The sequence below is a fragment of the Palaemon carinicauda genome, chromosome 4 (assembly GCF_036898095.1).
Source record: "Palaemon carinicauda isolate YSFRI2023 chromosome 4, ASM3689809v2, whole genome shotgun sequence".
Taxonomy (NCBI): domain Eukaryota; kingdom Metazoa; phylum Arthropoda; class Malacostraca; order Decapoda; family Palaemonidae; genus Palaemon; species Palaemon carinicauda.
Genome location: NC_090728.1, coordinates 157,987,575 through 158,011,025, shown reverse-complemented (window position 1 = coordinate 158,011,025; position 23,451 = coordinate 157,987,575). Strand labels below are relative to the sequence as shown.

At 44.4% G+C, this 23,451-nt stretch overlaps 1 long non-coding RNA gene across 1 annotated transcript in view; it reads left to right on the top strand.

Annotated features, from left to right (window-relative positions):
- Nucleotides 1-10,114, top strand: part of LOC137639172 (uncharacterized) — a 76,736-nt gene extending 66,622 nt beyond the window's left edge. The window contains exon 3 of the long non-coding RNA XR_011044251.1: nt 9,803-10,114. This is a non-coding gene — a long non-coding RNA (uncharacterized lncRNA). The remainder of the gene's footprint in view (nt 1-9,802) is intronic.
- The last annotated feature ends 13,337 nt before the right edge of the window (nt 10,115-23,451 follow it).

The following is a 23,451-nucleotide window of genomic DNA, read 5'->3' as shown; positions in this document are numbered from 1 at the left end:
CTTCACCTTTGGCCTTCCAAAATTTTATAATTTCCAGTTCTTACATTACCATTTAAAATCATTGCAAGTTTCATTACTTTACGATTTAAATTGTGGCTGTATGGTTGATGACCGGAATTTGACCTTTTGCTTGACCTTGACCATGAACTTGACCTTTTCCTGCGACCTTAACATGTATTAATTGGCGTGGATTTTCATACACGCGTGTGAATCAAGTTTGAAGTCTGTGAAAATGATATCAAAACTTATGGCTGATTACAGAAATTTGACATTTTGCCTGACCTTTGACCTTGACCTTCCTAAATTTAATAATTTCCAGCTATTTACATACAGTTAATCCCTGCAAGTTTCATTACAATTAAAATTGTGGCCAGGAAGGTGTTCATTAACAAACTCAAACGGGGTAAAACATAACCTCCTTCGAACTATGTTGGCAAAGGTAACTAGGAAGATTTGAGAGTGTTGAGATGTGGCATGATGAAAACAAGACACTATTGAGATATAATTAGATGTTGAGTGATGATCCATGGACAATATTTGTTAATATATAACAATCAAGATTAATAAAAAAGTAATGTAGATAATTGGTAAAACTTGGTCGGAAGAGGGATGGGGAAAGGTTTAGATATGTTAGAAATTACACAGCGATGATATTTAGCAAACGTATGTATTATAATTGATGATTATTTGCCAGGTTAAGAAATACAAAACCCAATAATATTTGGCAAACGGATGTAGTATAATTGATGATTATTTGCCAGGTTAAGAAGTACAAAACCCAATAATATTTGGCAAACGGATGTAGTATAATTGATGATTATTTGCCAGGTTAAGAAATACAAAACCTAATAATATTTGGCAAACGGATGTAGTATAATTGATGATTATTTGCCAGGTTAAGAAATACAAAACCCAATAATATTTGGCAAACGGATGTAGTATAATTGATGATTATTTGCCAGGTTAAGAAATACAAAACCCAATAACCTGAATATAATATTCTGTAGACAGAATAGATTATAAGGTGATTGTGGAAGTTTTTTAATCCGTCTTTTTTTTATCAAACCGATTGGAAGGGACAGAAGTCTGTTTCCTTGTTGGTTCTGTATGACTTCAAGTTTCATAGTCAGGAATTTTATTTTTCTATTGAATGCTTTGTTTATGGTAGGCCCATGACATATATGAGGCCTGGTGTGCAGTAAACAAGTTTTTGATAGCAGTATGTAAAATGATATATTTTAGAGCAATAAGACCTTTGTAATGTTTCATGTAAGAGCAGGTTTATTTACAGGGGAAAATCCTGTAATGTATTGTATCCCCTATGTACTGGTTGTGCTGCGACTGGGAAAGTCGTGGCAAATTCAGTCCTCTTCATTCTAATGGTAAGCAGTGTTATATAATTGACGGAAAGGGATTTCTATTTAGAAAGGTATAATGTTGAAAGAGAAGGATCTGTAATAAGCGTTTTTTCAAATTAAGTTTATGATTCGTATCTTATTACTCTTAGGTTCTATGACATTGATAAGTCTCTTATAAAAAAACTGAAACAAAGTACAATACTGTACTAGATACTGCCAGTGGTGTGTACATAACTATGAAAGATGGAAGAGTTCAGAGGTTTAGCCCATCATTTTCATTCTGAACTTGGTAAGAGGAACTTAGACCTTAGATGAAAGAAAACTGAACCATCTCTTCATATTTCAGGCATGGGAAATGAGGTCTTGAAGTCTTTGTAGAAGAAATTAATTTATTTTTTTCTTTTTTACTTTAGGTCATCTGGATTGAAGTTATGCTCTTTTCTTGTAGGAATAAAGAATGAGTAACAGATGATTTGTTAAAGGGATGTAAGTGACTACATGATACCCAATTCTTCTTATGGCTAGGAGTAGGAGGAAACCAAAACTTTGGATGGAAGTTGTGGGAGGCCACATTAATTAGTGTATGGATATTTTAAGAACTAATAGAACCAAATATTCGAGAGGAAAACAACTAGATAATGAATAAAAGGTTGAATTTACAGAATAAAAATTTACATATAGTGTTACAAAAGGTCACTCTTACTATAGGCTAAAGTTTTAAAGGTTACACATCAATGTCAGAAGAATTGGATAGGACAATGTGTTAGGGACTGACCATACGTACATATGATCAGCGCCAAAGCTCCTTCCCATCAAGTTAGGTTTAGGGAGAATCAGGCAAGGGGTGCTGATGAGTGTAAGTAGGCCTAGCTCACAATTTGGTTAGGTTATAGATACTACTAGAAACTATTAAGCTTGAGTGGGTCTTAAGCTCTCGTCCAAAAGAATGCTGGGCAGGGATGTTTCCAATAGGCCATCACAACTTTAATTTGAATAATGCTTAAATCAATATTCAATAAGGTCTGCAACTTGGGAAAAGGCAGTAAAAGAGGAAGATATATATATATATATATATATATATATATATATATATATATATATATATATATATGTATATATATATATATATATATATATATATATATATACTGTATATATATATTATATATAGTAAATTTTTTTTTGGTTATACGGTCTCTGCCTGTCCTTCGTATAGGGAGGAAAGGGAGTAGTCATACTTTGGTGTTAGGTGATACCGTGAGGTACACTCAAAAACTGCAACTGCTGTGTTTTAGTTAGGGTGAGGGGGATGGGAAGGGTTGAATTGCTTGTGTGTGCGTATCTATGTAAATAGTTACCTGTCAGTTTTGATGGGTTCGTACACTAGTAATGGTATAATGTATACTGTATAACTTAACCATAAAGCAAATGTATAAATCCTCAAGAACGTATCACATGCAAAGACATATGAATCTATATAGTGGAGGAATTAGTTAAGTTTGGTTTACTCTGTAAATCAGTAGGAATATAAATTACAAAACAAAATAGTGTTTTTAGTGTTGAATCCTCAGATCTAAGTGGCCACTTAGAAAGTACTGCACAATGTTGTTTTGTGAACTACTGAGATAACTGGAGATTTTACAGAGCTTTGGTGCTGTGTGTTTGGAATTTGATTTCGTGGTATTCACGCCCAGTTGTCGAATAGTGAAGAATTTACTTCTTTGTTGACAAGAATAGAATCACATTCTCCTAGTTGAATTGAATATTCAAGTTAATTAGTTGACAAATATTTTCCTCAAGTTATAGACTGTAAGTTACTAAGTTTAAAACTTACATTAGGCGTAAACATTGCTATTTTTGACATCACATATCTTATGTTTTATCCGATGAAATTGATTGAATATAAAGTATATAAATTGTTGTATGTAATATGAGCACACGTTAATGTATTTTTTTCAATATTAAACTTACCCGATGATCATATAGCTGTCAGCTCTGCTGCCCGACAGAAAAACCTATGGGCGGAATACGCCAGCGATCGCTATACAGGTGGGGGTGTACATCAACAGCGCCATCTGTCAAGTAGGTACTCAAGTACTCGATGTCAACATAGAACCAATTTTCTCTCTGTCGTGCCACTGGCAAGACCTACTAAATACGCTGTTACTAACTGGATTTGTTTTCACAACGATTTGGTGAAGTACACTATTCCAGTTTTGAGCTTTCGCTATGCAGGGTTTTTATCTTCATTTCAAAACTTGAACTCGTTTTGGATAGATTTAAAGGTGACGAAGAGAGTATGGACTCTCTTTCACTTTTAAATGGCCGACCCTTCCTTTAGACGGAAGTGTGTTTAGGTTTTTAGTAATTTTGCTTAACACGTTATAGATCTATATATTTTATATCTCTCCGCCTTTATTAGGCCTCTTCGATTAACTTTCCATTTATTATAAACATATAACAATAAATTTTTATGTTTGTTTATATGCGACCTTTCCTGATAGTAGGCGGTCCTAACTTGGAACCGAAGTTAATTAACATTGAGCCCGTTATATCGTATTTAACCTTTAAAGAATTTAATACTTTTTAAATTTTAATGTTTTATGAAAGAATTTCTTTGATAGTCTCGTACTGTTTTCAAAGATGAACTAACGTTTAGTTTTTAGTCTACGCAGTTGTTGACGTTCAGGACGTTCAACATGCGCTCTATCGTTACGATAGAGAGAGAGTGTATCACGGTTTCACTTTGCAGTAAGAGTAAACCGATTCTGGCGTTTCGTTCATTCTTTCTTAGCTTAAATGGTTTAAATTCTAAATTAAAGGAACTTTTTATTTGGAAAACCTTTCAGTTTTTTTTTTTTTCCTTTAGCAAATAACATGTTTTAACGATATATAATTGGGCTCTTCTCTCAGGTGCGAAATCAAGAGAGAAAGAGAGAGAGAGATAGAGACGGAGGGAGAGAGAGGAGAATAAACGTTTCGTTCAAGCTGGTAACGTTCTCGTTTTTTTTTACTCTCCTCCCTAGTCGCTGTAGGGGAAGAAGGTAAAACGTTTCTAGGGTTTTATTCTTGTTCCCAGGCTATGTGCGGTGAGAGATTGTAAACGTAGTTTATTTGATCTAGTGTTTAGTCTCTTTCCCAACCACTGAATTCTTTATCTTTATATATGTTTTCTGTTGCATTGTACGACTGTTTTCGCAATTACTACCTTTTAATGACGGATAGGATTGCGTGTTTCAGGTAGAAATCAGTTAAAGTTTCGATTTCAGTGAAATAAGTGCAAAACAGAAAATCAAAGTGATAAAGTGATATGCGCAAAGTGTTAGTGTTGCGTCCGAGGGTTCGTCTGTTCGTGCCAGTCGTTCACCTAGTCCGGGACCTCTTACAAGCTCCCAAGCCCAGGGGAGAAGTAATGTCGAACGACTTATGGGTTCCACAGGCCTTGATCAACGAACAGACGTTTTTCCCTCCGTGGTTTCGGGCGTATCTACCCAAGATCGCCCCACCCACACAAAGACGAGAGAGCCCATTTATTCCTCGTCTGCGGAAGAGGTTTCTCGTAAGAAACCATGGACCACATCTCGCAGCTTTTTAAGTGCAAGTCGGTCCCTTCCGCGCAAGTCCAACGGCCCAGGTGTAGCCACTGGGTCAGTTCGGACTCGCTGCAGTCATCCGACGACTGCACACCTCCCAAGAGAGGCAAGGTGGTACCGCAACAGGCAGTAACTCCGTCTGTTGCCGCACCAGCTGTTTTAGACCCTCAGTCACAACGGACAGTAGCTCCGTCTGTTGCCGCTTTTGTAGACCCTTAGTGGTCTTTACTGCAGTCTATGCAGACTCAGTTAGCTGCGGTTATGCAGGAGTTTCGTGCGGAGAAGGTTGACACTGCTCCCGTTAGCCTACAACCTGCCACGGTTGTGCGCCCAGCTCACGCTGAGGCTGCCTGCTCCCACACTCCGGCTGCGGAGAGGTCCACCACCGATGCGCAGTCGAGCCTGCCAGACGCATGTTGACGTTAGCCGACGTGCGGCACCCTCCGTTGACATGCGTGAGCTACCGCATCAGCAGTGGGAAGGTCGAGTCAAGCTGCCGTGTTTTGACGCGATGCGTTAGTTTCCGCAACCCACGGCAGTCCCCACCACGCACCACCACTCCGCTTTGGTTGTTGCCTGCTCCCACACTCCGACTGCGGAGAAGGTTGACGATGCACCCGTTTGCATACAACCTGCCTCGGTTGTGCGCCCAGCAGACGCTACGGCTGCCTGCTCCCACACTCTTGTTGTGAGAGCTCCTCCACCCATGCGCAGTCGGCCCTGCCAGATGCATGCTGACTCCCACAGACACACGGAGCACTCCGTTGCCGTGCGTGAGCTACCACAAGCTGCCGTGTTTTGACACGGTGTGTCAGCCTCCGCAACCCACTGTGGTTACCGCCACTCGCCCGCAGCAGACTAGTCAGTCAGGAGTTGAGGCTTCCCCACACAGCTTTGGTTGTTGCCAGCTCACAGACTGTCAAGCAGTTACATGACGTTGCCTTCTGGTCTGCTACTAATGCACCAGTGCTGTATGTCCTCACGCACCTGTTGTGGTTGACAGTTCAGTTTTTTGACAGTTCTCAGACTGTCAGGCAGTTACATAACGTTGCCTTCTGGTCTGCTGCTAATGCACCAGTGCTGTATGTCCTCACGCACCTGTTGTGGTTGACAGTTCAGTTTTTGACAGTTCACAGACTGTCAAGCAGTTACATAACGTTGCCTTCTGGTCTGCTGCTTATGCACCAGTGAGACCCTCACTGAGATAACCTAGCTTTTCTCGGACATGGTTCCTGTAGATGAGAAAGTGCTGTTCTCCCTCCTACTGATATTCCTTTGAGGACTCTGTCATTTGGAGAGGAGCCTTAAGCTGCTTAGCCTCCTATGGACTTTAATTAAAGCATAACAAGGCTTCCAGGGATGGTAAATGGTTCCGCTTCAGTCGCTAACCCCGTCTGTTGCCACACCTGCTCCCGTAGACCCTAATGGGCTTTGCTGCAAGACATGCAGTCCAAGCTTGTGTCCTTGATAGAGGATTTTTTACGGAGAAGAACCTTCTGGCCAACAACCTTCCTACCGGTTGGTTGTGCGCCCTGTTGACGCTGAGGTATCCTACTCGCGTCCGCCAGTTGAGGTGGTTCCTCCACCGATGCGACCCAGTGTGGGTTGCCAGTCGCACGTTGACGTTAAGCGACTCTCGGAGGTGGTTGTGGACGTTCAGTGTGTCACTAGGAAGACGTTCAACAACCAGCAGAGGTGACTTGTTGTGACGCAGTGCGGCAACCTCAGCAACCCGGTAGGGGGTTGACTGCACAACCCAGACAGTCTAGACAGTTTCGGGTTGACGCTGTACTTCCTCGCGTCCCCATGGTTGACAGTTCACAGACTGTGCAGCAGTACCATGATATTGTGTCCGGCTCCGTCACGCATCCACCAGTGCGACCGGATTCAGCGAGTCAGACGTTGCCCACTCCGTTGCCGTTTCCTCATCAGTTTCGGATGAGGAACCCTCTGATGAGGACGTTGCTGAACAAGACGATCAACCCCCAGCCCTGCTATCCATCCAGAAGATGCTGAAGAAGGAACGCTGCCCTGTCAGGCGGTGGATGAGTCTGGTTAGGACACTGTCATCCGTGGTTTATTTGTGTCACTTGGAAGACTACACCTCCGTCCTCTTCTGTATCATCTAGCTTTTCACTGGAAAAGGACAAGACGCTAGAAGCGGTCTCGATCCCGGTTTCCGGAAAGATAAAGTCTGGTCTGACTTGGTGAAAGGACTTTATCAACCTTTGAAAGGGTCTTCCCTGACTGTTCAGACTCCCAACCACGTTCTCTTCTCGGACGCATCGGACGTAGGCTGGGGTGCGACATTAGGCGGTAGGGAATGCTCGGGATTATGGAACTCGAGTCAAAGAACAATGCATTTCAACTGCAAGAAGCTACTGGCAGTACGTCTGACCTGGAAAAGCTTCAGGTCTCTCCTTCAAGGCAAAGTGGTGGAGGTGAACACGGACAACACCCTGCTTTGACGTACATCTCCAAGCAAGGAGGGACCTACTCTCTGACATGGTACGAGTTCGCAAGAGACTTCCTCACCTGGTCAACAGGTCTAGACTTTTCACTAGTAACGAGGTTCATCCAAGGCAACTTGAATGTCATAGCAGATTGTCTCAGTAGGAAGGGACAAATAATTCCAACAATTGGACCCTCCACAAGGATGTATGCAAGAGACTTTGGGCCACCTGGGGCCAGCCAACCATAGATCTCTTCGCAACCTCGATGACCAAGAGGCTCCCAATAGTTTGCTCACCTATCCCGGACCCAGCAGTAGTTCATATAGATGCCTTTCTACTAGATTGGTCACATCTAGATCTATATGCATTCCCTCCGTTCAAGATTGTCAACAAGGTACTGCAGAAGTTCGCCTCTCACGTAGGGACAAAGTTGACGCTAGTTGCTTCCCTCTGGCCCGCGAGAGAATAACTCACCGAGGTACTTCGATGGCTAGTAGACGTTCCCAGAACACTTCCCCTAAGGGTGGACCTGCTACGTCAGCCACGCGTAAAGAAGGTACTCCAAGGCCTCCACGCTCTTCGTCTGACTGCCTTCAGACTATCGAAAGACTCTCGAGAGCTAGAGGTTTTTCGAAGGAGGCAACTAGAGCGTTTGCTAGAGCAAGGAGAACATCCACCCTTAGAATCTACCAATCGAAGTGGGAAATCTTCCGAAACTGGTGCAAGTCAGTATCCGTATCCTTGACCAGTACCTCTGTAACTCAATAGCTGACTTTCTCTTATATCTGAGGAAAGAACGATCTCTTTCAGCTCCCACTATCAAGGGTTACAGAAGCATGTTGGCATCAGTCTTCCGTCACAGAGGCTTAGATCTTTCCAACAATAAAGATCTACAAGACCTCCTTAAGTCTTTTGAGACCACGAAGGAGCGTCGTTTGGTTACACCTGGTTGGAATTTAGACGTGGTTCTAAGATTCCTTATGTCAGACAGGTTCGAACCGCTTCAATCAGCCTCCCTGAAAGATCTCACCTTTAAGACTCTTTTCCTGATATGCTTAACCACAGCTAAAAGAGTCAGTGAGATTCATGCCTTCAGCAAGAACATCGGATTCTCATCCGAAACGGCTACATGTTCTACAACTTGGTTTTCTAGCCAAACACGAGCTGCCTTCTCGGCCTTGACCAATATCGTTCGATATTCCAAACTTATCGTATGGTTGGAAATGAACTAGAAAGAGTATTATGTCCTGTAAGAGCTCTTAAGTTCTATTTTAAAAACCTTTACGAGGCCCGTCTGAAGCTTTATGGTGTTCAGTTAAGAATCCATCTTTGCCTATGTCAGAGGATTCTTTATCCTATTTTATCAGACTGTTAATACGAGAAGCTCATTCCCATCTGAATGAGGAAGACCAAGCTTGGCTGAAGGTAAGGTCACACGAAGTTAGAGCTGTCGCAACTTCCGTGGCCTTTAAACAAAATAGATCTCTGCAAAGTATATTCGACGCAACCTATTGGAAAAGCAAATCAGTGTTCGCATCTTTTATCTTAAGAATGTCCAGTCTCTTTACGAGAACTGCTACACACTGGGACCATTCGTAGCAACGAGTGCAGTAGTGGTGAGGGCTCCACCACTACAATTCCCTAATTCCATAACCTTTTTAATCTTTCTCTTGAAATGTTTTATTAATATTTTTGGGTTGTCCGGAAGGCTAAGAAGCCTTTCGCATCCTACTTGATTTGGCGGGTGGTCAAAGTCATTTCTTGAGAAGCGCCTAGATTAGAGGTTTTGATGAGGACCTTTAGTATGGGTTGCAACCCTTCATACTTCAGCTCCTAGGAGTCGCTCAGCATCCTATGAGGATCGCGAGGCTCAGTAAGGAAGACGTACTTAAAAAGGCAGAGTAATTGTTCAAGTCGACTTCCTTACCAGGTACTTATTTATTTTATGCTTGTTATTTTGAATAACTGCTAAAATGAAATACGGAATACTTAGCTCATAATAATGTCAACATGTAATGCTGGTCTCTACCCACCCCCCTGGGTGTGAATCAGCTATATGATCATCGGGTAAGTTTAATATTGAAAAATGTTATTTTCATTAGTAAAATAAATTTTTGAATATACTTACCCGATGATCATAAATTAAAGGACCCACCCTTCCTCCCCAATAGAGACCCAGTGGACAGAGGAGAAAATTGGTTCTATGTTGACATCGAGTACTTGAGTACCTACTTGACAGATGGCGCTGTTGATGTACACCCCCACCTGTATAGCGATCGCTGGCGTATTCCGCCCGTAGGTTTTTCTGTCGGGCAGCAGAGCTGACAGCTATATGATCATCGGGTAAGTATATTCAAAAATTTATTTTACTAATGAAAATAACATTTTTTCTTTGCAGATGAGGCCGTCAGGTAAGTGAGCTTTTTACCAGTGTGCTAATGGAACTCATGTTTAGATGTGTATGATCATTTGTGTAAAGACGAATCTAGAAATTTCACATAGTTTTTTAAAGATAATTTATAACAGCGAGTCTCATAAATACCTCTGGTAAATTAAGTTGCGTAATATGATTGAAAAAATTTGCATTGATAATATCTCTGTTACCTTCAGTAGTATCTTATAACTTAAAAATTTTTATTGACTGCTAGAACGTCGTTTTATGGATTTTAAAAAAACAAATTACTTTAATTTTAAGAAGAATGTTTCTTTCTTTAATTCTCTCGTAATTTACATGATTTAAAAAATTTTTTTTTTTAAAGGATTTGATAGATTATAGAAATTCAAATTATCTTTCTAATTAGCCCATTTTAAGAAATGTGATCATGCGCTGTCAAATGTATTTTCTCTGTATTTATTGCTGATTTTTAATCTTCCTAATTCGTATGTTTTGTTTCATGGAAATTTACATACAGTACTCCTATTTGATTTATTTTTAGAGTTTTCATACTTGTGTATCCTGTAGAACCTGCAAACCCATTACAGTATCATAGTTTTACCAGGATTTTTATAGTTTTTATTTTGTAGACCTGCAAACCCATTACAGTATCACAGTTTTACCAGGATTTTTATATATTTTTATTTTGTAGAACCTGCAAACCCATTACAGTATCATAGTCTTACCAGGATTTTTATATATTTTTTTTAATTTGTAGAACCTGCAAACCCATTACAGTATCATAGTCTTACCAGGAGTTTTATATTTTTTTTTTTAATTTTTAGAACCTGCAAACCCATTACAATATCATAGTCTTACCAGGATTTTTATATATTTTTTTTTTTAATTTGTAGAACCTGCAAACCCATTACAGTATCATAGTCTTACCAGGAGTTTTATATTTTTTTTTTTAATTTGTAGAACCTGCAAACCCATTACAGTATCATAGTTTTACCAGGATTTTTATAGTTTTTATTTTGTAGACCTGCAAACCCATTACAGTATCACAGTTTTACCAGGATTTTTATATATTTTTATTTTGTAGAACCTGCAAACCCATTACAGTATCATAGTCTTACCAGGATTTTTATATATTTTTTTTTAATTTGTAGAACCTGTAAACCCATTACAGTATCATAGTCTTACCAGGATTTTTATATATTTTTTTTAATTTGTAGAACCTGCAAACCCATTACAATATCATAGTCTTACCAGGATTTTTATATTTTTTAATTTTGTAGAACCTGCAAACCCATTATCATAATTTTGCCAGGATTTTTATATTTTTTCTTATTCTGTAGAACCTGCAAACTCATTACAGTATCATATAATCATAGTTTTACCAGGATTTTTTTTTTGTGTTTAATCTGTAGAACCTCCAAAACTATTATCATAATTTTACCTGTTTTTATATATATATATTTTTTATTCTATAGAACCTGCAAACTCATCATCATATATTGACAATGATTTTTCAAATTTTTTTATTCTGTTGAACCTGCAAACCCATTGTCAGTTTTGCCAGGATTTTTATATATTTTTTTATTCTATAGAACTTGCAAACCTATTATCATATATTTACCATGCCTTTTCGAATTTTTGATTCTGTTGAATCTGCAAACCCATTATCATCGTTTTGCGAGGATTTTTATATTTTTTTCTATTCTATAGACCTTGCAAACCCATTATCGTAAGTCTACCAGGATTTTTTTATTTTTTTTGTTTGATAGAACCTACAAACCTATTATCATAGTTTTACCGGGATTGTGTTTATATTATTTTTTATATTGTAGTGTTTTGCAAACACTCAATAGGGAATGTTTATTTTGTTCTGATGTAGTAGTCTTTTTGATGGTTAGGCAATTTTTGTGTTATTGTTTTTTTATTGTTAATATTCCTTTTTTGTTTGTAACCTGTTACTTCATGAATTTATGCCATGTTATTTGTTGTTTTATCGTGTCATTTATATTATTAAATTTTTTGTGTACTTTATATGTTTGAATTTAATGATTGATTTGTGATGCCATGCTTTCCATTATTTTATAAATGTTTTTATATATTTATTACATGTGTTCGATATTGTAGATGCCTTTCAATTATGTATTTTTCGCTTTCTTTATGTATTAACCTGCCGAGTTCCATTAGCACCTTGTATTAAGCCGTTATCCATAATCCCAAAAGAGATTTGCTTAAAAAATTAGGACTCCTTTAATGTCTAATTTTTTGCTCACCATTTTGTAAAGTAGAAAAAGATATTGATGTCTTAAAGAATTGCAAATGAAGTAACTTAACAATTCATTTATAGTTTTCTTGAAATATGAAAAAGCTATTTAATTTATCTATATATCTCTCTTGATTTATGGATAGCTTTGGATCTCCAATGTGATGTCTGATGACATCAAAAGGTAAGGGTCCATATTTTTTTATATAATGAATTTAATGTGTTGCGCCGTTTTTTTTTTTCACGTATCCGTGAAGTTCTCTAACTAGATAGTCAGGTCTATGTAACTACCCCGGAGAACTTTCCCTCTTAACGAAAGACAAGTACAGATTTCGAAACTAGTAAGAGAGTAAAGTGTGTTTGACTGGTTGATTGGAGCATTTGTTAATACATAAGGTTATCTTTGCCCTGTTTGTCTGGCAAAATAGGCCAAATCTAATGTAGGAAATTATCTGACCGGTTGGTTGGACCACTTTTTAGTGCTTGGTCACCTAACCTAACCTAACCTAACTTAACCTAGGAAAGTGTGTGACTGCTTGGTTGGACCACTTCATCAATCCTGGGAACCTAACCTAACCTAACCTAGGAGTGTTTGTGTAACTGGTTGGTTGGACCACTTCTTAGTGTTTGGTCACCTAACCTAACCAAACCTTGGAAATTGTCTGACTGGTTGGTTGGACCACTTCTTAGTGTTTGGTCATCTAACCTAACCTAACTTAACCTAGGAAAGTGTGTGACTGCTTAGTTGGACCACTTCATGATGCCTGGGAACCTAACCTAACCTAGGAGTGTGTCTAACTGGTTGGTTGGACCACTTCTTAGTGTTTGGTCACCTAACCTAACCTAACCTAACCTAGGAAAGTGTCCGACTGATCGGTTGGACCGCTTCTTAATGCTTGGTCACCTAACCTAACCTAACCTAATCTAGGAAAGTGTCTGAGTGGTTGGTTAGACTATTTCTTAGTGCTTGGTCACCTAACCTAACCTAGGAAAGTGTGTCTGACTGGTTGGTTGGACCATTTCTTGATGCTTGGGTTTCTTTTTGCCCTATTTGTGAGGCAAAATAGGGCAAACTTAACCAAACCTATTTTAGGAGAATGTGTCTGTGTTGTTGATTAGATAATTTCTTGATGCTTGGGCTTTTCTTTGCCCTTTTTGTCTGACAAAATACGGCAAACCTAACCTAACCTAAACTAACCACGAAAGTTTGAAATAAGAGATAAGATATAGTATTCGACCGTTCATACGTGAGAGTAGATTCAGAGGAATATAATTTCGAAATTAAATTAGTTTTGGTCAGCTAGGTTAGTTAGAAGAGTATTTTCTCAAATTAATAAGTCCCGGTGAAGACAAAATATAGCACGTTTTCAGCGTCACATGAAGTGACAGCGGTGATGATGGAGCAGGTCCTGGGAAAAGAAGCCGCCTACAAAAGATGATAGGTAAATATAAATGGGAAACTGATTCTTTTAATTCAGATATTATGGTCAGAATATTTTTGAAACTATTATGAAATAAAGGTTCACTAATGGTATCCAGTTGCTGTTGAATAATAGATTTTATTTTATATTTTCCAGGGTAATCCTTGGATATTGTTGATTCGCTTTGGTTGCAAAGGAGCAGAAGTTACTTAGGATACGATAAAGAATTTTGAAGCAGAAGTTACTTAAGATATGATTAAATTTTGAACTTGAAACGTAAGTAGTTCCTGAATGTTTAGTTTAACATTTCACAGCAAAAGTTTTATAAGTAGTTTAACTTGTTTTATATATGTTAATGGTTGCAGTTATTGGATCTTAAACTGAGGATCCTCCCATTTTATAATTTTAGTATTATTCGCAGTTTATTATTATCCATTCGCATATTTTGCTGAAATATTCTTTGAGATAGAATTTTAGATGGACAGTACCTATTAATCTATGGCATGTATTGAAAATTTTGTTTTGGCTGACGTACTTTTATAAGAAAATACAAGTAGGGAAACATTTTCCCTTTCACAAATACTATCTAATTCCTCTTCCTCTTGTTTTGTTGAAGTTTTTATAGTTTATATAGGAAATTTATATTTTAATGTTACTGTTCTTAAAATGTTTTATTTTTCAATGCTTCCTTTCCTCACTGGGCTATTTTCCTTGTTGGGGCCCCTGGGCTTATAGCATCCTATTTTTCCCACTAGGGTTGTAGCTCAGCAAGTACTATAATAATAGTATTAATTAAGTTCATTAAATTCAATAAGATAGTTAATATTCTCATGTTTGAGTTAATGACCAGCTAAAGATTTATTTTTTGAAACTGTATGTAATATTCCAGGAAGCTGTGTTTGACGATGAATGTCAGTGTACAAATGGAGTCGAAGGATTTTGAAATGAAAGTACGATGAATGCACCCCCTCCCAGCGCCATGCCACATTTCCCAGATCTCCTACATTCCATGCCAGATCTTGAGATGCACCAATGTGCGCTGTAACCTTTCCAGTAAGTGATCCCAGGATTTTCTAAAATTTGATTTACATGGTAAATGTTTTATTTTTCACTTCACGTCATATGCATGCTGAAGGCTTTTCATACATGTTGCTAGTTATGTATTGAGATTTGTAATGCAAAATTGTCATGTTTGATGCATTAAAACATCTGATAATGTGTTTCAGATTTTGCCCTTTTCAGTCTAAGCAAAATTAATTGTCTTCATCAATATAAACAAATAAATGCTCTAAGACCCAAGCATTTGCAGTGGGACCAATTATATGCCATATTGCTGCTGGTTCAGTTTGGGTTAGAAATCACTTATAATATGTAGAAAAGATTGAATTTACTGTATTACTGGTGGTAACTCTTGAGGAGATCTTTTCATTTCATTGTAGGCCTATAGTTGGGTGCGTTATGTAAACTTTGTACTGTAATACAATAAATGCTCCATAAATGGAAAATGATATTACATCAGATTTTGTTGATAGAACATGTTTGAACTTTAATTACAAGTATTGAAGTATATGTTAAAAAGTATTCTGATCTTGTATAGAATATAATTCTTATTTTGTACTGTATGTGGGATTAGAAATTCTAGTGAAGATGCTGTTCAAATTGTATCATTTATTTGTTTACAATGCCAAGTTACGTCTGTCCAATTAACACTCCGAGAGAGTACAAACGTCTTCAACTTTGCCATAAGCATTAGCCTACGACACAGTTATAAAGATAAGTTGTATTGATTAAAGGGCATCGGCTGCCTCAAAAATACCCATATTTGGTCACACAGCCATTTTCTGATTTTGGTTTGTTCCGTAACCGAAATATAAACCATGTTCCGTAACCGAAATATAAACACGCTATTTACATTGGGGTTTACTTTCAGCGTAGCTGAAATTGACGAGCCAATAGAATTTTAACGAGGGTTAACTACCTCCGCGCTAGTTAGCAAGGAGGTAGGGGAAGGGGTAGCTTGCTACCCCTCCCCCCCACACACCGGTGAGTTGTCTCACTTCACTTTTGGCTTGGACGATGTGCAGACGTGTCTGTCTTTCGTCCTCGCTTTTGACAGCCTTAATCTGTTTTTTTCTTTTTCTCAGACTTGTGTGTTTGGAAGTTGGCCTCGCCCTTCATCGCTATTATGCGCAAATGCCCTGGACTCTCTGGCCGCCCCTGTGGTACCTTCATGTCGGCGGTCGAAACGGATCCTCACACCCTTTGCCCGCAGTGTCGAGGTCAACGGTGTGATAAGGACTTAACGTGTCGTGAGTGCAGGGAGTGGTCTACCTCCCAGTGGGAGAGGTTTGCCCGGCGATGTAAGAAGTTCAAGAGAGACCTTTCTCCTTTAAGGGCTGCCTTGAAAGAGGAAGGCTCCAGGGACTCTTCTTCCGCCGCCCAAACCTCCTCCAAAGCTCCCGCTCAGCCGGCCTCTCGTGAGAGACCGCCAAGTGGTAGGGTAGACCCTTGTTCTGTTTCCGATCTCTGGGTGCGGAAGAGGGCGTCGCCTCCCATAGCGGGGCGGCTCCCCCTCCTACTCGGGGGGAGGATTTTGATTCTCATTATGATGACCCTAATGCTGTGTCTAATGATGATCTCTTTCAGCTTTGGGCTTCCTTGGGGCTTATGGGCTTGCCCTCCAAGGAAGCTCTGTTTGACCTTATCCAGTTGAGGGCCGCTGTCAAACAATCGCCGGTGATAGCAGAGGTAGACCCTCTGTCTATTGTCGACGTGGTTGTGGCGGAGGCTTCCGACGGGTCTGGTCAAACCTCTGCTGTGGCTGCTGTTGCGGACGTTGCTGAAGGCCCTCCTCCCCCTTTGGAACATCCTTCGAAGGGGAAGTTGGGTCCCACGGTCTCTCCTGCGGGTACGCCTCCTCCTTGGGGGAGCGCTCTGAGAGAGACGCCTCTTCGGAGGACCGACGATCCGGATGACCTTCCTCGTGGCCGCCTTCGCCGTAAGGCTCGTCGTCCTCTTCGCCGCAGGGGCCTCCCGTCTCCCCATAAGGGAGTCAAGAGGCACCTCTTCGAGTCGTCACCGCCTCCTTCCTCCGCAGAGGATTCTCCTCGTCGTGAGCAGACCGTAGCAGCCACGTCCTTGGACCTCTCCGGTTATCGTTCGCGATCTCCTACGCCTACCAGACCTTCCACTTCCAGCGCAGATGCGCAGCAGTCGCCTTCTAACCTCGTCATCCGACGGGCACCGGTCCCTTGGGGGCAAAGGGATGTCTTCTACGGTGTGGGTGCTTCCCTTGCGCATCAGGGTTCCCCTGCACGCCCAACTGCGCGTTTGTGCGCAGTAGCGCGTAAGCGCTCTCCAGAGTTGCAGCCACCAGGCTCGTCGCGCCAGCGCTCACTTGCTCGTCAACGTTCGCCTGCTCGCCAGCGCTCTCCCGATCGTCAGCTCTCTCCTGCTCGCCCGCGCTCTCCTGTTAGCAGCCAGCACCTTTCCGTTGCTGCTGCGTGCCAAGCGCGCCATCGGTCTCCTGAGGGCACACGATCTCCTGCTCGTCAGCGCGCACCTGCGCACCCTGTTCCTGATGCGCGCCCTGTTCCTGATGCGCGCCAACACTCGCCCGCGCGCCTTAGATCTTTGGATCTGGACGCGGGCAAGGACCTGACTCCTCCTCGCCCACGCGCTCCTGTACATCCATCTTCGCCTGCACAGCAGCGCGCACGCTCCCCAGCGCGCAATTCAAGAGTTCCTGCGCGCCAACGCGCCTTCATATCCTGAGCCCGTCCGCGAGCATTCGCCCTTGCGCGTTGCCGCGCCTCCTGATCCTGCGCCCCAGCAGTCTACGCGTCGACACCCTCCTGCGCGCCAACGATTTTCTGAGCGCCCGCGCGATCCATCGCCTGCGTGCAAGCGCTCACCTATGCGCCAGCGCCACCATGACCTATATCGCCATAAGACTCCGACGTGCACTCTCGCTAAATCGCCTGTGCGCGGTCGGTCGCCTGTGCGTACTACGCGCCATCGTTCGCCAACGTGCCACCACGCGCCATCACTCGCCAACACGCCATCGCTCGCCCACGCACCACGGATCTCCAGGACGCCGTCGATCTCCTGCGCTTTACCATTCTCCTGACGAACAGCGATCTCCGCTACCCTCATGCGCTTATTCACCTGCGCGCCCGCGCGCTCCTTCACCTGCGCGCCCGCGGGCTCCTTCTCCTGTGCGCCAACCCGTCCCCTCGCCCACTCGCCCGCGCGTGTTTATCCCTGCGCGACTGTGTGCCCGCGCTCCAGCAGCCCCCCCGCGTGCGATTCCTTGAATGCTCCACCACGCAAGCACCAGCACGACCCCCAGCGCGACCCCCGTTCTCGCTGGGTTTTGCAGCTCGTGCCTGCGACAGGGACGCATGCTTCTAGATCGCGGTCGGGATCGCCACCGCGCAAGTGCAGGTCTCTCACTCAGGACCAGGAAGAGTCGTCGGAGAGGTCTCAGCAACATTCTTCCCTTTCTTCTTTACAGGTAGGCCCCGTTGCGTCCACTCCGAAGGATCAGGCGATCCCCTTCCCTCCAGCGGGGATTACGGACACTGCGTCCGTATCCCGTCAGTCTTGGTTTGGTCCTCTGATGCGAGCGGTGGTGCAGGCTATGAAGCCGGCCCTCGCCGATCTAGGACTCAAACGAAGGACAGACTCGCCCCTGTTGAAGAGAAGGAGAGAAGTGGACTTCGTGGTGACTTCTCCCAGGGAGAAGTTGGCTCCTAAGAGGTCCGTCAGGAAGGCTACATCCCCTTCGCAGTCGTTTTCTCCTTCTCCTGTGGACGAGGCCTTTCCGTACTCAGGAGAGTCCAGCGAGGCGGGGACGTCTCCCACGGCACCAAGGGGAGAAACCCCACCTCGAGGAAGAGAAACGACTCGCGTGGAAGGTACCTTCCAGACCTCTTTGTTGGAGTCCCGTATCCCGCCCAGGAAGAAACCCAAGGACTCGAAGACAATTCCGAAATCGTCTTCGCAGATTCGTCCAGAGCCAACCGGACCCCGGGAGAAGTCCACGTTTCTCCCCAAGAAGAGCCTCTGGGGACGGGAGACTTAGCTGCCAGGACACAGGGAGGAGAGCAGCACGAGTCTGAGCACGCCTTCTGGCAGGTCTTGAATCTGATGAGGCAGCTCAACAGGTTCAAGGACCCAGAGATCGCCCCTCGCGAAGGCAAGGACACGGTCCTAGACCAAATCTATGGTACCCAGAAACCCCCGAGGGCCAGCGTGGATTTGCCCTGTTTCCAGGGGGTGAAGAGTGCCAGAGACAAGGTCGAAGCTCAGCTCTCGGACCTCGCTTCCTCCAGCCATTCCTCTGCCGGGAGCAGACTCCTCCCACCTCCTCGTTTACAGCAGAGGAGGTATTTTGAGATCATGGGTGAGTCCAGCCTAGCTCTTCCCCTCCACCACTCGGTGGAAGAGCTTACAAGGGGAACTCCGCTTGAGAAGCTCTCCGCCCGGCAGGTGACATTCTCGGCGTCGGAGATCCTGAGCCAGGAGAAGGTCGCGAAGTGTGCCATGCAGGCCACTTCGTGGCTGGACGTCTGGCTGGGTTCTCTGGGCATCCTATTGCGCTCCGAAGACTTGTCTAAGGAGAGCAATAGGAAGGCCCTGGAGACCTTCCTCCTCTCGGGCACTCGCTCCATCGAGTTCCTGGCCCACTAGGTTACCAACCTGTGGGCCAACTCGATCTTAAAGCGTCGTGATGCGGTGACCAAGAAGTTCCACCCGAAGGTCCCCGCCGTGGATGTGTGCAGGCTCAGACACTCCTCCATCATTGGGGGAAGCTTGTTTGAGGCCAAGGACGTGGAACGCACAGCTGAGAGGTGGAGGAAGTTGAACCAAGATTCACTCCTCCAAAGGGCCCTCGCATCTCGGCCCTACAAGCCTCCAGCTCCACAACAACATCAACAGCAGCCTCGCAGGACACTGAAGCAGGCTCTGGCAGGTAAGACGAAGGTGTCCAAGCCTCGGCCCTTTCCTGTCAAGGAAAAGAGGGGCGGTAAGTCCTCCAGGGGAGGCAAAACTCCTAGAGGGAGCGGCCGTGGCCGTAAACACTAGGAGTGGCAGTCCCCCAGCGTGTCCACCTATGGGGGGATGCCTACAAAGTTGCGTGCACAGGTGGCAGCAACATGGGGCCGATTCTTGGATGGTCTCCGTGATCGGCCAAGGTTATCGCGTCCCATTCACAACATCTCAACCTCCCCTGACAGCGAATCCAGTGTCGTTGAGCTCCTATGCCATGGGATCGGCAAAGGGGCTAGCCCTTTGGGCAGAAGTCGAGACCATGCTCAAGAAGGATGCTCTCCATGAGGTCGTCGACGGCTCCCCAGGCTTCTTCAGTCGACTCTTTCTTGTAAAGAAGGCGTCTGGAGGCTGGAGACCCGTCATCGACCTCTCGGCTCTGAACAAGTTTGTCAAGCAAACTTCGTTCACCATGGAGACAGCGGACACGGTCAGACTTGCAGTGAGACCACAAGACTTCATGTGCACACTGGATTTGAAGGACGCGTACTTCCAGATCCCAATCCATCCGTCTTCCAGGAAGTACTTGAGATTCAGCCTAGACAGCAAGACCTACCAGTTCAAGGTACTGTGCTTCGGTCTCTCCACAGCACCTCAGGTGTTCACCAGAGAGTTTACCCTGATTTCGTCATGGGCTCACAGGAACAGCATCCGTGTCCTCCGATATCTGGACGACTGGCTGATCCTGGCAGACTTGGAGTCGACCCTTCTTCAGCACCGAGACAGGCTTCTGGGTCTTTGCCAGGATCTAGGGATCATGGTAAATCTTGAGAAGTCCTCTCTGCAGCCATCCCAGCGACTGGTTTATTTAGGCATGTTATTAGATACCAATCTCCACAAAGCCTTTCCATCAGACGACAGGATAGCAAGGCTGAGGAGGGTGGCAGAGCCCTTCCTCAGGCGGGAAGAGCTTCCAGCCCAATCATGGTTACGTCTTTTAGGTGACCTAGCCTCCCTGGCCCGTCTGGTTCCGAACGGCCGCCTCAGGATGAGATCCCTGCAATGGCAGCTCAAGTCCCAGTGGAGTCATGGCTCCGATTCCCCGGACTCTCTGGTCCCGATAGGACCCAAGGAACAGGCGGACCTGCGGTGGTGGCTGAGCGACTAAAACCTACGAAAGGGAGTGGATCTTCTCGTCCTTCCCCCGGATTTGACATTGTTTTCGGACGCGTCAAAAGAAGGGTGGGGGGCCCACATTCTGAACCAGAGGGTCTCAGGCCTTTGGTCAGAATCAGAAAAGTACCTACACATCAACCTGCTAGAGATGAAGGTGTATCTGGCTCTTCAACAGCTCCAACGGACCCTGGCGTGCCACTCCGTGGTGGTGATGAGCGACAACACCACGGTAGTGGCTTATATCAACAAGCAGGGAGGTACTTATTCACAACAGCTATCCCATCTTGCAGTAGAGATTCTGAGGTGGTCCGAAGTCACTCGATAACACTATCAGCTCGCTTCATTCCTGGCAAGAGGAATGTGCTCGCCGACAGTCTGAGCAGGGCTTCGCAGATATTGAGTACCGAGTGGTCTTTGGATCCTCAGATAGCCGACGGTGGGCCTGTTCGCGACAGCTTTGAATTTCAAGCTGCCTCTGTACTGCTCCCCAGTCCCGGACCCCAAGGCTCTCTGGCAAGATGCTTTCCAACAGCGGTGGGACAACATCGACGTGTACGCTTTCCCACCGTTCTATCTGATGAGAAGGGTGCTCAACAGGACCAGACTATCGATCAACCTGTCTATGACCCTGATAGCTCCGCTATGGCATCACGCGGAATGGTTCCCGGACCTTCTGCAGCTCCTGACGGAACTTCCGAGAGAACTTCCCCCACGACACGAGCTACTCAGACAGCCACATTGCAACATCTTCCACAAAGCCGTAGCCTCGCTTCGGCTTCACGCCTGGAGACTATCCAGCGTCTCCTCACGGAGAGAGGCTTTTCGCAACAGGTTGCGGAGAGAATGTCTCGTCACCTGCGAAAGTCCTCTGAGGGAGTCTACCAGGCGAAGTGGAGTCTTCTGTGGTTGGTATCGTGGGAGGGGTATCTCTCCACTCGAAACCACTATTCCAGCAATAGCGGAGTTCCTCATGTATTTGCGGGAAGAAATGCGCCTTTCGGTCTCAGCGGTGAAAGGCTATCGCTCAGCCTTAAGTCTGGGCTTTAGGCTGAAAGGAGTGGACATTTCTTCCTCGCTAGAACTCTCTTTACTCATACGTAGCTATGAGTTTACCTGCCCTCAGTCGGAAGTGAGACCTCCTCCATGGAACGTGGTTCGAGTTCTCAGGGCTCTGAAGAGACCTCCCTTCGAACCATTACGCCAGGCCTCTGATCGCCACCTGACTTGGAAGACGGCTTTCCTACTCGCGTTGGCCTCTACCAAACGAGTTAGTGAACTTCATGGTCTCTCATACGACATCGCCCATTCAGGGGGATGGGGGGAGGTAACGTTCAGGTTCGTCCCTGAGTTTGGTGTCAAGACTCAGAACCCTGGAGTGCTGAACCCACGGTTCGACTCCTTCAGGGTCACGAGTCTCCGTTCTGTAACAAGTGACCCAAACCATCTGCTATTATACCCAGTGAGGAGTCTGAGGCGTTACTTGAAGAGGACAGCTGCAGTTCGTCCCCAGGTGCAAGCGTTGTTTGTAAGCACAGGCAGGACGAAGAGGAGGGTCACCAAGAACACCATCTCGGCTTGGATTCGAAGGGTTATCCACCACGCCTTGAATCCTGACCCTCCTTCGTCACGTCGCCCTAAGGCACACGACGTCAGGTGCATCGCTACGTCCCTGGCCTTCAAGAGAAACTTCTCTGTGAAGCAGGTGCTACAAGCTGGGGTCTGGAAGCGTCAGACGACCTTCAGAGCCCACTACCTGCAGGACGTGACCCACAGGAGCCTCGATACCTTTTCTATTGGCCCTGTGGTGGCTGCACAACAGCTGGTCTAACCTCAGGCTCCTTAATGGACAAGTAGCAGAAGGTTGAGGGCGTTGTTACCCGGTTTTAGTCTGCATGAATGAAAGAGTATGTCTGGCTCTTACTACTTTCTTCATCCTCCCCTCTCTTGGGGAAAGCAGCATCCTAGTCTCCGCATAGCTGACCTCAACCTCTGCAGGTAAACCATGCTTCCTTGTGTTCCTAGTATTAAGCACTGTCGCGCCTCCCATACCCTGACGAGGTGGTATTGGAAACGTCCTAGCTTAGAATTCCATCTAAAGGACTCTAGGTCAACTTCCTAGGACGAGTCACACTCTATTCCTCCACACACAACTTATGTAGGCCACACGTCCCTTGCGGAGCAAGGAATTGTGAGGTGCAGGGACTCCTTTTCTCGAGTGCTACTCACTCTGATTCTGAGTCCCCGGGTAAAGCCAAAGCCAGTAAGGCTGGGGACTTTCCACCCTTCCTAAGGGGTAAGTCACCCAATGTAAATAGCCTCGTTTGTATTTCGGTTACGGAACAAATGACAAATTCGGAGATAATTTGTATTTTTCCTAACCATACAAACCTTAGCTATTTACACATATTTGCCTGCCAACCCTGTCCCCCAAGACAAGTCCTACCTCTAAGTGAAGTGAGACAACTCACCGGTGTGTGGGGGGGGGGGGGTAGCAAGCTACCCCTTCCCCTACCCCCTTGCTAACTAGCGAGGGGGTAGTTAACCCTCGTTAAAATTCTATTGGCTTGTCAATTTCAGCTACGCCGAAAGTAAACCCCAATGTAAATAGCTAAGGTTTGTATGATTAGGAAAAATACAAATTATCTCCGAATTTGTCATATTTTTATGCTGTTAAAGGTCTTTTCCATTGTCAGACAAAAGATTATCCTACACAGTAGAAGGTTCCTTATAGGATAAAAAAGTGATATTGTCTGTGTGGTACGACCCTTGTCGGGCCGTGGTGCAGATTCTCATTGCACGAT